At 44.2% G+C, this 12,702-nt stretch overlaps 1 pseudogene; it reads left to right on the top strand.

Moving 5' to 3' along the window:
* Positions 1 to 324: 324 nt before the first annotated feature.
* On the top strand, positions 325 to 489 carry LOC144496192 (U2 spliceosomal RNA; annotated as a pseudogene).
* Positions 490 to 12,702: the final 12,213 nt, after the last annotated feature.

Consider the following 12,702-nt stretch of genomic DNA (forward strand, 5'->3'; position numbering starts at 1 on the left):
TCCCCCCCCCCCCCCCCCCCCCCCCCCACATAGCAATAATGTTTTTTAATTGCACAATCTGTTTATCAATTGTTGAAATTGGATTTTGTATTTGACTTGAATCTTTTAATGTCATTGTAATAAACAGGTTTATGATTAGTGGTGTAAGTTGCTATTATTGTTGTAAATAGTTTATCTTATCTTAAGCGAAAATGGAGAAAATAGAACCAAGCAATAAACTATGAGAATAAGGTGGACTGACCTTCTCAGAGGCTGTGTTCTGAGCTCAGATTCAGCTGAGGCCGATAGCAGGAGAGTCACTCGGTCTGTCCATTAGCTGTAAGGATCGCTTCTCGGCCTTTTGGCTAAGATCAAGTGTAGTATGGAGAGGATGCTGCACTTGGTTGAGGCCATTGGGTCACATTTAAGCTTCATGTGTTTCATATGAAGCAATTTTTAAAAAGCGGCATCTCGGCCTTTTGGCTAAGATGCAAATGAGATCAAGCCTTGGGGGAGGAAACCTCCCCCTCCTCCAATCAGCTTGGCTCATGTAGATCAGGCCCAGGACAGGGTAAATGGTCGCTTGCCCTGTCTTGTCAGCCTGGATCGGAAATGTCTCAACTTGTTGAGACTCTGAATTGGATTTGATTTGATTGAATTGGGAAAGTATTAAAAAAAAATTAGCTGTAAGGATCCAAAATAAAGTGAACTCAAGGCCCCTTCTAATCAACCATTATTTTATGGTTCAGAAGCAGCCATGCATTGACATGGTTGGTCACTTTTATTCACAGATTAAAGAATGACAATGGGAATTGATTAACTGGTCACAGATTAATTGGCCATTCATCGATCTGTTGGTGGGATCTCACTGTGCACGATCGGCACAGATAGCAACCTCCAGTCTTGTTCCCCCAACCCCACAATCCTCCCATAGCATCTAATGGTGCCTTGTTTGATTCCAAAGGGTTTCTTTGACTTTTACTACCTGTATTATCGTAACCAGATAAGTTGATCCAATTGATAAGGAAAGATATGCTCAGATCAAGAAAACAAATTAACATATAATAGCAGTAATTGAATGGCTGGAAAGCTCTTACGGTTATGAAGGGACCACTGACGAGATGATGTTCAAGTGATGAGACAGCTCACAAGCAGGGAATCTGAGCAAAGGGCATTAATGCTTCCAATGAATGGAAGCTCAGTATACAAATCTTTGATTGCCAAAACTACTTGACAGCAATTGGTACTTTTCTGTTTCCAGGTAGCAAGAGTCACAGGAAGGCAGTTCTAAACCATATAATACATCCGATAGAATTTCAGGTCTGTGTGAACCTCGGTCCAAGCATAATCCTGGTACCTGTGCATGGGTACACTGCAACAAAAGCTAAATGCAAAGTAAAAAGCCACATTTTCCTTTGATAAATTGTATTCTTGCAGATGATCATCAGGAAAATACGAGGAGTGGCTATTGCTGTGTTCAATAGGTCAATGACCAAGTTAGTACCAGGAGGTAAAGCTGAATTCCTCTCATTTTTGCTAAATTAGCTGATCTAGACCTGGTAATGGCTCTGGAGACCTGGATTTGGAGAGGGGAACTAATAATTCCCAATCCTAATTTCAACCTGGTGTCCCCTGCTGGACTTTATGCCTATGTGGATATCAGGTGCAAGATTGAGTGTAACATCTTCTATGATTTAATAATTTTCCAGCACACACTGCACAATAAAATGTATTTGGATCTGATACCTAATACCCGTAGCAAGTAAACTGTTATCTGTAAAATGTTGATGATCTGGTGCCAATGTGACTGCTCCAGTATTAGTCAGTGCCTTTGGGACAGAACTAGAAAAGATCTTGCCATCAGTTTGCTTGATGTAAAAATCAGCCCCAAACCGCACAGGTCCAACATTGAGCCTGAAAACATTTTTTTGTTTCATGAACACAAGGTTTACCAAGCCTGACCTATTGCGTAGCATCTGTTAACCTTAGAAAAAACCTCAGCACATCCTTGGGACTTTCCTAAGGTTCTATGATTCTCTGTTCACCTGTTGGAAGTTTAGTTTCTTCTAAACTCCAGAGAGAGGCCTGTTCTACTCAATCTTTCCACATAGGACAACCAAGTATCTCCATCCTTAAGCAAGGAGACTGAAACTGTATTCAGTACTGCACTTATGGTTGCAAGAAAGGCTTATAATAATAATGATTCACCATCAATCGAGCAAAGACTAGTTTGTATGCAAGAACAAATAGGCTTTTATTAGCAAAAGACTTGGAGCACACCCATGCCGATGAACTGGTCCAGACTGAGGCAGGGGGGTGGGGAGCAGTCGCCTTTATACCTGGACCGGGGGGGGGGGGGGGGGGGGGGGCTGGGGAGGAGTCTCGGGTAGGGCTGGCAGGGATGTGTCCAGGCATGTCACATATACAGGTAATAAGCTAACAGTGGTTTACCACAAATAATTACAGCACAACTCCCTTACTCTTACACTTCAACTACTTAGCAGTAAAGTCTACCATACGATTTGTCTTCCTCATTGTTTGCTGTACCTGCAAGTTAACTTTCTGTGACTTACACGATAGACATCCAAATCCTTCGGAATTCAAACATTTACTAGTTTCTCACTTTTTAAAAAACATCCTGCTTTTCCATTCTTCCTATAAATGTGGATAATTTCACAGCCATGAATTATACTCTATCTGCCACCTGCTTGCCCTGTGACCTAACTGGTCTATATCCCTTTGCAACAACTTTACGTTATCCAGTTTACTTTCTCATCTAGGATGAGAAGGACGATGCATAGGATACAGTCAGCAGAGCTTGAATGAGCTGAAGTTTACAGAGGGTGGAGGTTAATAGGCCAGTCAGCAGAGATTTGGAATTGAACCATAGAACCACCAAATCCCTATAATGCAGAAAGAGGCCTTTCAGTCCATCGAATCTGCACCGACTCTCCGAAAGAGCATCTTACCCAGGCCCACCCTTTCGCCCTACCCTTGTAACCCTCTACATTTACCATGGCTAATCTACCTAACCTACATGTCTTTGGACACAAAAGGGCAATTTCGCATGGCCAATCCACCTAACCTGCACATCTTTGGACTGTTGCAGAAAACAGAGCACCCGGAGGAAACCTAGGCAGACACAGGGAAAACATATAAACTCCACACAATCACCCAAGGCCAGAATCGAACCCTGGTCCCTGGCGCTGTGAGGCAGCAGTGCTAACCACTGTGCCACTGTTGAGTCTGGAGGAGAAAAAGCCACATGTGAGAATTTCAGCAAACAACGGGCTGAATTAAGTTTGAAGGTGGGCAATGTTATGGAAATAGAACAAGGCGGGTTTTGTAATGGAGAGGATATCGGGCCACGTTTATCTAGAAGAAATTGTAATTCACCCACGACTGCAGGTTTGCCAGACAATACAAAGATTCTCTGGAGGGATCAAGAGAGAGATGGTGGAGAGAAAAGGTTGTGATCATCATATATGGAAGATGACTCTTAGACGATCAAGGGTCAACATGTAGATGAGGAAGGTGAAAGGACCAAGAATAGGATATGACAGTGATCAGCAGTTCAAGGAAGTGGTCAGCAATGGCTTCATCATTGATCAAATTATTTGGAATCAGGAGCCACAGGGTTGAGCAAAGTGGCAGAACCAGATGGACTGGAGGATAGGGCAGTTGGGATACAGCTCATAAGTGGCAGGTGCCTCATTTGACCCTTTGAAGATTGGCAGTGGAGGCACAAAGGGTTGTTGCAAAAACAGAAAATGCTGGAAAATGTCAGCAGGTCTGACAGCATCTGTGGAGAGAGAACAGAGCCAACGTTTCGAGTTTGAATGACCCTTCGTCTCTCCGGGACACTCTGGTCCACTCCTCCATCACACCCAACGCCTCAACCCCTGCCCATGGCACCTTCCCAAGCAATCGTAGAAACTGCCCCTTTACCTCTTCCTAAACACCCCTTCCAGGTGCGTTTCACATGCACCTCCTTGAATCTGGTCCATTGCATTTGCTGCTCCCAATGCAGTCTACTCTACATCGGAGAGACCAAATGTAGATTGGGTGGCCGCTTTGCTGAACACCTTCAGCCCGTCTGCAAGCAGGACCCAGATCTTCCTGTCGCTTGCCACTTCAACATACCACCCTGATCTCCTGTGCACATGTCCGTTCTTGGCCTTTTGCAATGTTCTAGTGAACCCTAAAGCAAACTGGAGGATCAGCACCTCATCTTCTGATTGGGCACTTTACAACCTTTGGGACTGAACAATGAGTTCAACAACTTCAGAACATGAACTCTCCCCTCCACCTTCCCCCCTCCATTTCCATTTATTTTATTTCATTCTGTTTCTGCCTTAACCATCAGAATGTGTGAATGGCGTTCTGCCATTCACACATTCTGATCACTTAATGGACACTTTTAGCACCTCTTTCAGCCTTCTTCATCCTCATTTACATTCCCTTTGTCCCATTACAGCTCCACACCACCCTCATTTTCTGATTTTCTTGCTCTTAGTTCTGACGAAGGGTCATCCAGACTCGAAACATTGGCTCTATTCTCTCTCCACAGATGCTGTCAGACCTGCTGAGATTTTCTAGCATTTTCTGTTTTTGTTTCAGGTTCCAGCATCCGCAGTATTTTGCTTTTAATAAAGGGTTGTTGTCTGCTTATTCAAGGAGGAACCAGCAATGGATAATGAAGAAGGAAGGTAAAGACCATAAGATAATAAGACATAGGAGCAGAATTAGGCCACTCGGCCCATCGAGTCTGCTCCGCCATTCAATCATGGCTGATCACGATGAACGTCTGAGGATCGTGGGATTATATTCATTGGAGTTTAGGAGGTTGAGGGGAGATCTGATAGAAACTTACAAGATAATGAACGGCTTAGATAGGATGGACGTAGGGAAGTTGTTTCCATTAACAGGGGAGACTAGGACGCGGGGGCACAGCCTTAGAATAAAAGGGAGTCACTTTAGAACAGAGATGAGGAGAAATTTCTTCAGCCAGAGAGTGGTGGGTCTGTGGAATTCATTGCCACAGAGGGCTGTGGAGGCCGAGACGTTGAGCGTCTTCAAGACAGAAATTGATAAATTCTTGATTTCTCGAGGAATTAAGGGCTATGGGGAGAGAGCGGGTAAATGGAGTTGAAATCAACCATGATTGAATGGTGGAGTGGACTCGATGGGCCGAATGGCCTTACTTCCGCTCCTATGTCTTATGGTCTTATATTTTTCTCATCCCCATTCTCCTGCCTTTTCCCCAAAACCCCTGATCCTCTTATTAATCAAGAACCTATCTATCTCTATCTTAAAGACACTCAATGACCTGGTCTCCACAGCCTTCTGCAGCAAAGAGTTCCATAGATTCACCACTCTCTGGCTGAAGACATTCCTCCTCATCTCTGTTTTAAAGGATCGTTCCTTTCGCTTGAGATTGTGCCCTCTGGTTCTAGTTTTTCCTACTAGTGGAAACATCCTCTCCACGTCCACTCTATCCAGGCCTCACAGCATCCAGTAAGTTTCAATAAGATCCCCCCTCATCCTTCTAAACTCCAATGAGTACAGACTCAGAGTCCTCAACCGTTCCTCATACGACAAGCTCTTCATTCCAGGGATCATTCTTGTGAATCTTCTCTGGATCCTTTCCAAGGTCAGCACATCCTTCCTTAGATATGGAGCCCAAAACTCCAAATGGAGTCTGACCAGAGCCTTATACAGCCTCAGAGGTACATCCCTGCTCTTGTATTCTATCCCTCTCGACATGAATGCTAACATTGCATTTGCCTTCCTAACTGCCAGCTGAACCTGCACGTTAACCTCAAGAGAATCTTGAACAATGACTCCCAAGTTCCTTTGTATTTCTGATTTCCTGAGCATTTCCCCATTTAGAAAATAGTCTATGCCTCCATTCCTCCTTCCAAAGTGCATAACCTCACACTTTTCCACATTGTATTCCATCAGCCACTTCTTTGCCCATTCTCCTGACCTGTCCAAATCCTTCTGCAGCTCCCCTGCTTCCTCAATACTACTTGTCCCTTACATATCTTTGTATCATCTGCAAACTTAGCAACAGTGCCTTCAGTTCCTTCCTCCAAATCATTAATGTATATTGTGAAAAGTTGTGGTCCCAGCACTGATCCCTGAGGCACACCACTAGTCACCGGCTGCCATCCTGAAAAAGGCCCCTTTATCCCCACTCTTTGCCTTCTGCCAGTCAGCCAATCCTCTGTCCATGCCAGGATCTTACCCTTAACACCAGGTGCACTTAACTTATTTAACAGTCTCCTATGTGGCACCTTGTCAAAGGCCTTTTGGGAATCTAAATAAATCACGTCCACTGGTTCTCCTTTATCTAACTTCCTTATTACCTCCTGCAAGAACTCTAACAGATTTGTCAGACATGACCTCCCCTTGACAAAGCCGTGCTGACTCAGTCCTACTTTATCATGCACTTCCAAGTACTCTGCGATCTTATCTTTAATAATGGACTCTAAAATCTTGCCAATGACCGAAGTCAGGCTAACCAGCCTATAATTTCCCGTCTGCTGCCCCCTCCCCTTCTTAAACAGCAGTGTTACATTAGCTACTTTCCAATCCTCTGGTACCCTCCCTGCCTCCAGTGATTCCTGAAAGATCACCACCAATGCCTCCACAATTTCCTCAACTATCTTTTTTAGAACCCTGGGGTGTAGTCCATCTGGTCCAGGTGATTTATCCACCTTCAGACCTTTCAGTTTCCCCAGAACCTTCTCTTTAGTGGTGGCCACTACACTCACCTGTGCCCCCTGACTCTCCTGGAGCTCTGGCGTCCCATTGGTGTCTTCCACCGTGAAGACTGATGCAAAGTAACTATTTTGTTCCTCTGCCATTGCTTTGTTTCCTATTATTACTTCTCCAGCCTCATTTTCCAGTGGTCCAGTGGCTGGTTTTGCCTCTCTTACCTTTTATATATTGAAAAAAACTCTTCCTATTTCTTTTGTTTACTATCAACTTACACTCATATTTCATCTTTTCCCTCCTTATTGCTTTTTTTAGTTGTCCTCTGCTCGCTTTTAAAGACTTCCCAATCCTCTGGCTTCCCACTAATCCTTGCCACTTTGTATGCTTTTTCTTTTGCTTTTACGCTGTCCTTGACTTCCCTCGTCAGCCATGGATGCCTCGTCCTCCTCTTAGCATGTTTCCTCCTCCTTGGGATGAATTTCTGTTGTGCCTCCTGAATAACTCTGAAAAACTCCTGCCATTGCTGTTCCACTGTCTTCCCTGAGAGTGACTAAAGAAGTGTTTGGGCTGAGGTAGAGATTGGGTCAGCAAATAGGGGAGAAATGAGAAAGGCCATGACTAAGAGGCAGGGAGGAGAGAAGGAACTGAGAGGGGACACAAGGGCCTGTTCTGTGCTGTACTGTTCTATGTTCTATCCCTACAGAGAGATCTTGGGGTCCATATCCACAGATCTCTGAAGGTTGCCACTCAAGCGGATAGAGCTGTGAAGAAGGCCTATAGTGTGTCAGCTTTTATTAACAGGGGGTTGGAGTTTAAGAGCCGTGGGGTTATGCTGCAACTGTACAGGACCTTGGTGAGACCACATTTGGAATATTGTGTGCAGTTCTGGTCACCTCACTATAAGAAGGATGTGGAAGCGCTGGAAAGAGTGCAGAGGAGATTTACCAGGATGCTGCCTGGTTTGGAGGGTAGGTCTTAGGTGGAAAGATTGAGGGAGCTAGGGCTGTTCTCTCTGGAGCGGAGGAGGTTGAGGGGAGACTTAATAGAGATTTATAAAATGATGAAGGGGATAGATAGAGTGAACGTTCAAAGACTATTTCCTCGGGTGGATGGAGCTATTACAAGGGGGCATAACTATAGGGTTCATGGTGGGAGATATAGGAAGGATGTCCGAGGTAGGTTCTTTACTCAGAGAGTGGTTGGGGTGTGGAATGGACTGCCTGCAGTGATAGTGGAGTCAGACACTTTAGGAACATTTAAGCGATTATTAGATAGGCACATGGAGCACACCAGGATGATAGGGAGTGGGATAGCTTGATCTTGGTTTCAGATAAAGCTCGGCACAACATCGTGGGCCGAAGGGCCTGTTCTGTGCTGTACTGTTCTATGTTCTAAGAGAAAAAACAGGAGTTAGGATCAGTCCTAATAAAAGAGCCAAAAGGATTTGAAATGTCAACTCTTTTTTTCTCTTCTTACAGATGCTGCCAGACTTGCTGAGTTTTTCCAGTATCCTTTGTTCTGGTTAGGGTATTTATTATTGTCACAGGTAGGCTTACATTAACACTGCAATGAAGCTACTGTGATAATGGGTGTGGCCTGGAGCAACAACCAAAGAGCTCACTCAAATGGACAAAGACAATTGAAGTTGGCTGGAGATTAGGGGAGATGTATTCTAGTTATAAAACTGACCCCTCCCTCCACATCGCTGCTTTCTCCAGGTGCTTTGTATCAGAAGGATCAAAGATGGTTTTTCTCAGTACATTCTGTACCTTAATATTACGATAAATGTTACAACACATAATTAGCTAACTGTCGGCACACAGCTGCCAAACTTCATTGCAACCACGACAAACACTGAAGGAGCACAAAAGGCATTGATCAGAATCAACATTTTTTAAATTTTTCCTTTTCCCAAAATTATTCAGACTGGAATTTTCTACCCCACCCCCGCATCCTGTTTTATGGCAGCAGAGGCACCTTTGGTGAAGTCGATGATTATTTGCATTGCCTTCCTGCCCTCTGACTGGGGAAAACGGTTTGGGGGGGATTGCTTTCAAGGGGACCGGAATATACCACCGGAAGAGCTGGAAAATCCCGCCCTCAGTTGCTTCCTCTGTTCCCAATCATTGAGTCACCCTCAATCTCCATCCCTCACCCCCCCCCCCCCCCCACCAAGTGTTTCCCTCTGTCTCCACCCTCACTTTGTTTTCTTGTCCTCCCTATGTTTTAGTTATTACATTGAGACTTGAACATAAAAATGATTGTGAAATGGCATGGGATATGCTGAGAGAAGGTTCTTCATACATGTAAGCTCTTCCTTTCATTGCCCTCCCCAACTTCTCGGCAGGATTTGATACAATTAACTAGACCTTCCTGCTCTACTGCCTCCTGTCGATCATCCAGTTTTGTGGTGCTATTTTTCACCTCTTGATTCTTGCCTGTTTAGACAAATCCAAAATATCTTCGGCAATTGGAGCGGCATGGTGGCACAGTGGTTAGCACTGTTGCCTCACAGCGCCAGGGATCTGGATTTTATTCCGGCCTTGGGTCACTGTCTGTGCGGACTTTGCAAGTTCTCCCCATGTCTGTGTGGGTTTCCTCCGGGTGCTCTGGTGTCCTCCCACGATCCAAAGATGTGCAGGTTAGGTTGATTGGCCATGCTAAATTTACCCTTAGCATCAAGAGGACTAGCAGGGTAAATATGTGGGTTACGGGGATAGGACCCGGGTGGGATTGTTGTCAGTGCAGGCTCGATGGACCGAGTGGCCTCCTTCTGCGGTGTAGGGATTCCATGAATTGAGCCTTCCTTGCATTGTCACCTCTGAAGACACTCAAGATTCAATCCTTTTTCCTATTTAAATCAAATTACATAGGATAAAAACCAGATTGTCCAGTCACACCACTCCATGCCGGTGAGGACTCTCCACTCGGGTTTCCTCCCACCTTTCCTCATCCAAATCTATCATTATAACCCTCTCGTCCTTTCTCCCTCATATGCTTCTGCCGTATCAAAATGTGGACCCTGTCGGTGTAACTAATGGGCATGGAGTCAGCTTTCTTATTTCACTGATGTTGCCACAGCTCCATATAACCAAAGCCTCTAAATATACATCTCTCCAGCAAAACATCTCCTCCAGCTTCAGCGTCAACTCTGGTCTCTTGTATACCCCTTCCTGTGCCCAATCATTGGTGGAAGGGTTTTTAGTCATTCCATCTGTTCTTTCTGGAAATCCTCTCCTCTCTCTCCTGTAAACCCTTCCTCAAGTCCAGATTGCCCAATTGATCATCACTTCTAACCTCTCTCCCAAAGGTCAAAATCTGTGTGCCTCTTAATAATGCCCCATAAAGTACCTGAAAATAAAGAAAGACTTGTACTTATAGAACACTTTTCACAACCACTGGATGTTTCAAGGTGCTTTGCAGCCAATGAAGTACATTTTGAAGTGTATTCACTGTTGAAATATAGTGAACTCAGCAGCCAATTTGCACACAGCAAGCTCCTACAAACAGCAACATGATAACAACCAGATAATCTATTTTTGTGATGTTGATTGAGAGATAACATTGGCCAGGATTCTGGGGATAACTTCCCCGTTCTTCTTTGAGGTAATGCCTCGAGATCTTTTACATCCACCTGAGAAGACAGGTGGAGCCCCAGTTTTACACCTGATCTGAAAAACAGCACCTCCCAACCTGTTGAATGAACTTTCTCAGCATTGTACTGCAGTGTGAACCTTGATCTTTGTATTCAAGCTCGGAGTGGGACTTGAACCAAGAGGTGAAGGTGCTACCAACTGAGCCACGTGGGGTTAGCAAATTCAGGTTGCTCTTGCAGGATGACGCTGCAATTCTTCATGTCAGAGGAATTAGTTTAAACCTACCATATCTCACCTCCTCTATTCTTCTCTAGTAAGCGGCTCCAGAATCACATGTGAGAATTGAGTTGGGCCAAATAAGGCTTGAGCTCCACTCCAGGACTTGGAGTCGTGAAAGTTGTGAATGTAGCCCAATCCATCACGCAAACCAGCCTCCCATCCACTGTCTACAATTCCCGCTGCCCCGGCAAAGCAATCAGCATAATTAAGGACCCCTTTGCACCCCGGACATTCTCTCTTCCACCTTCTCCCGTCGGGAAAAAGATACAAAAGTCTGATGTCATGTACCAACTGACTCAAGAACAGCTTCTTCCCTGCTGCCATTAGACTTTTGAATGGACTTATCTTGCATTAAATTGATCTTTCTCTACACCCTAGCTATGACTGTAACACTACATTCTCCACTCTCTCATTTCTCTATGAACGGTATGTTTTGTCTGTATAGTGTGCAAGAAACAATACTTTTCACTGTAAAGTAATATTAGTGACAATAATAAATCAAATCAAATCAAATCAAATGGAAAGCGTCTAAGTTGACATTTCAGTCCAGTACTGAGGTAATCTGCTTTAACACAGCTACCAACTTTTGGATGAGACATTAAACGAAGATCCCATCTGACAACAAGTGGCTGTAAAAGATCCCATACCACTATTCAAATAAAAACACTGATTACTTGCTATCCTGGTCAACATTTCTTCCTTAACCAACACCACCAAATTTAGGCTGATTAGTTATTCATCCCATCACCTAATTGTGGCATCCAGCTGTGCTAATCTATTCATCAACTTAGTAACTGTGCCTACAGTTCAAAAGAAATTTATTGTATGAGAAGATGTCATATCCATCCATTACATTCAACACCTAGAGCTTGTCCCAATTAAAGTTACTCTGGAGCCAATCCCTTGAGAAGAGTAGTTGAGGTGATTTTTAATTGCCTTCTGCAGAGTTTTTAAAAAATTCTTGAAGTAACATCTCCTAAGTAGGCTCCAATCAAAGCTAAAATGCCCCTTATATATTTTATAATGGGAACATCAACAAGGAGTTCAGAGCTGGCAGTCCAGTATTCATAGCTGTCTGTAATGATTCTGAGATAGAAACACTACCACTGGTGCAGTTGTCACTCCATCTGGACGTGAGTAACTTCTGGATGTCAATGCAGTCATTAGACATCATGGGGGCAATTCTCCCGGCCCGCTGCGCTGCTTGAGTGCGCATGTGCCGATCTCCCCACAGACTGATCAGTGCATGTGCAGTCACCCGCTCAGTGTGCTGATTCCAGCCTTTCCAGCAGGATGAGCTCCGCCCTTCCCTTCCCCTACTTACCTGCATGAATCACCCTGAGGAACTCCCTGGAGCACAGAGTACCAGAGATTTGTTCAACTTGGTACAGCCAGAAAACGGGTGGGAAAATCTCCAGTTTTCCCACCCATTAGGCACTTAGATTTTTTGGGGGAGTATCAACCCATATTGCAGCAGAGCTGGAATTCTCCCACCGGAGTAGCAGTTCCACACCACGCAGTCCATTTGACAACAGGGCCTTTTAAGAGTTTGTTTATTTTAGTGCTGGTTTTACTGAAAGGAGCAAATGCCAAACTTTACTCAAAAACATGAGTGCAGTTTCAGAAAGCTGGAGATGAGACATTTGCTTCTGTCTTGTGCTTCTGTTTTTGTTTATATTGGACTGCTGAATGAATGACTAAATAGGTCATGGCCAAAAGTCTTACCAACTGGATTTTAAAAAAATTTTGTGTTGACAGGAAACCAGATCCAAACATAATAGTTATTTGTAAACAGATGTGTTTATCAGAATTGAACTGTAAGGTTATTTTCCCTCCCTTTTCTCTTTTCAAGAACACCAGTTTCCTTCAGAGGACAGTCCAAAGCTGCATTGATTATATCCCTGACCAAAACATTGCTGGTGGAGAGGACTGGGATTTTTTTTGTGCCACTGGGCAGAGTAAAGGCGATATCATGAAATTTTCCTCTCCCAAGCAGTGAGGGATACAATGTGGTATGAAGTCATTGAAATACTGCCTTTGGTCAACTTTAACGATAGGATAATGAAAAGTCTTGCATGATATCGTGCATTTTATAACCACAGGGTGTTCCAGTCCAAAGATGTGT

This window comes from Mustelus asterias, chromosome 7 (genome assembly GCF_964213995.1).
Source record: "Mustelus asterias chromosome 7, sMusAst1.hap1.1, whole genome shotgun sequence".
NCBI lineage: Eukaryota > Metazoa > Chordata > Chondrichthyes > Carcharhiniformes > Triakidae > Mustelus > Mustelus asterias.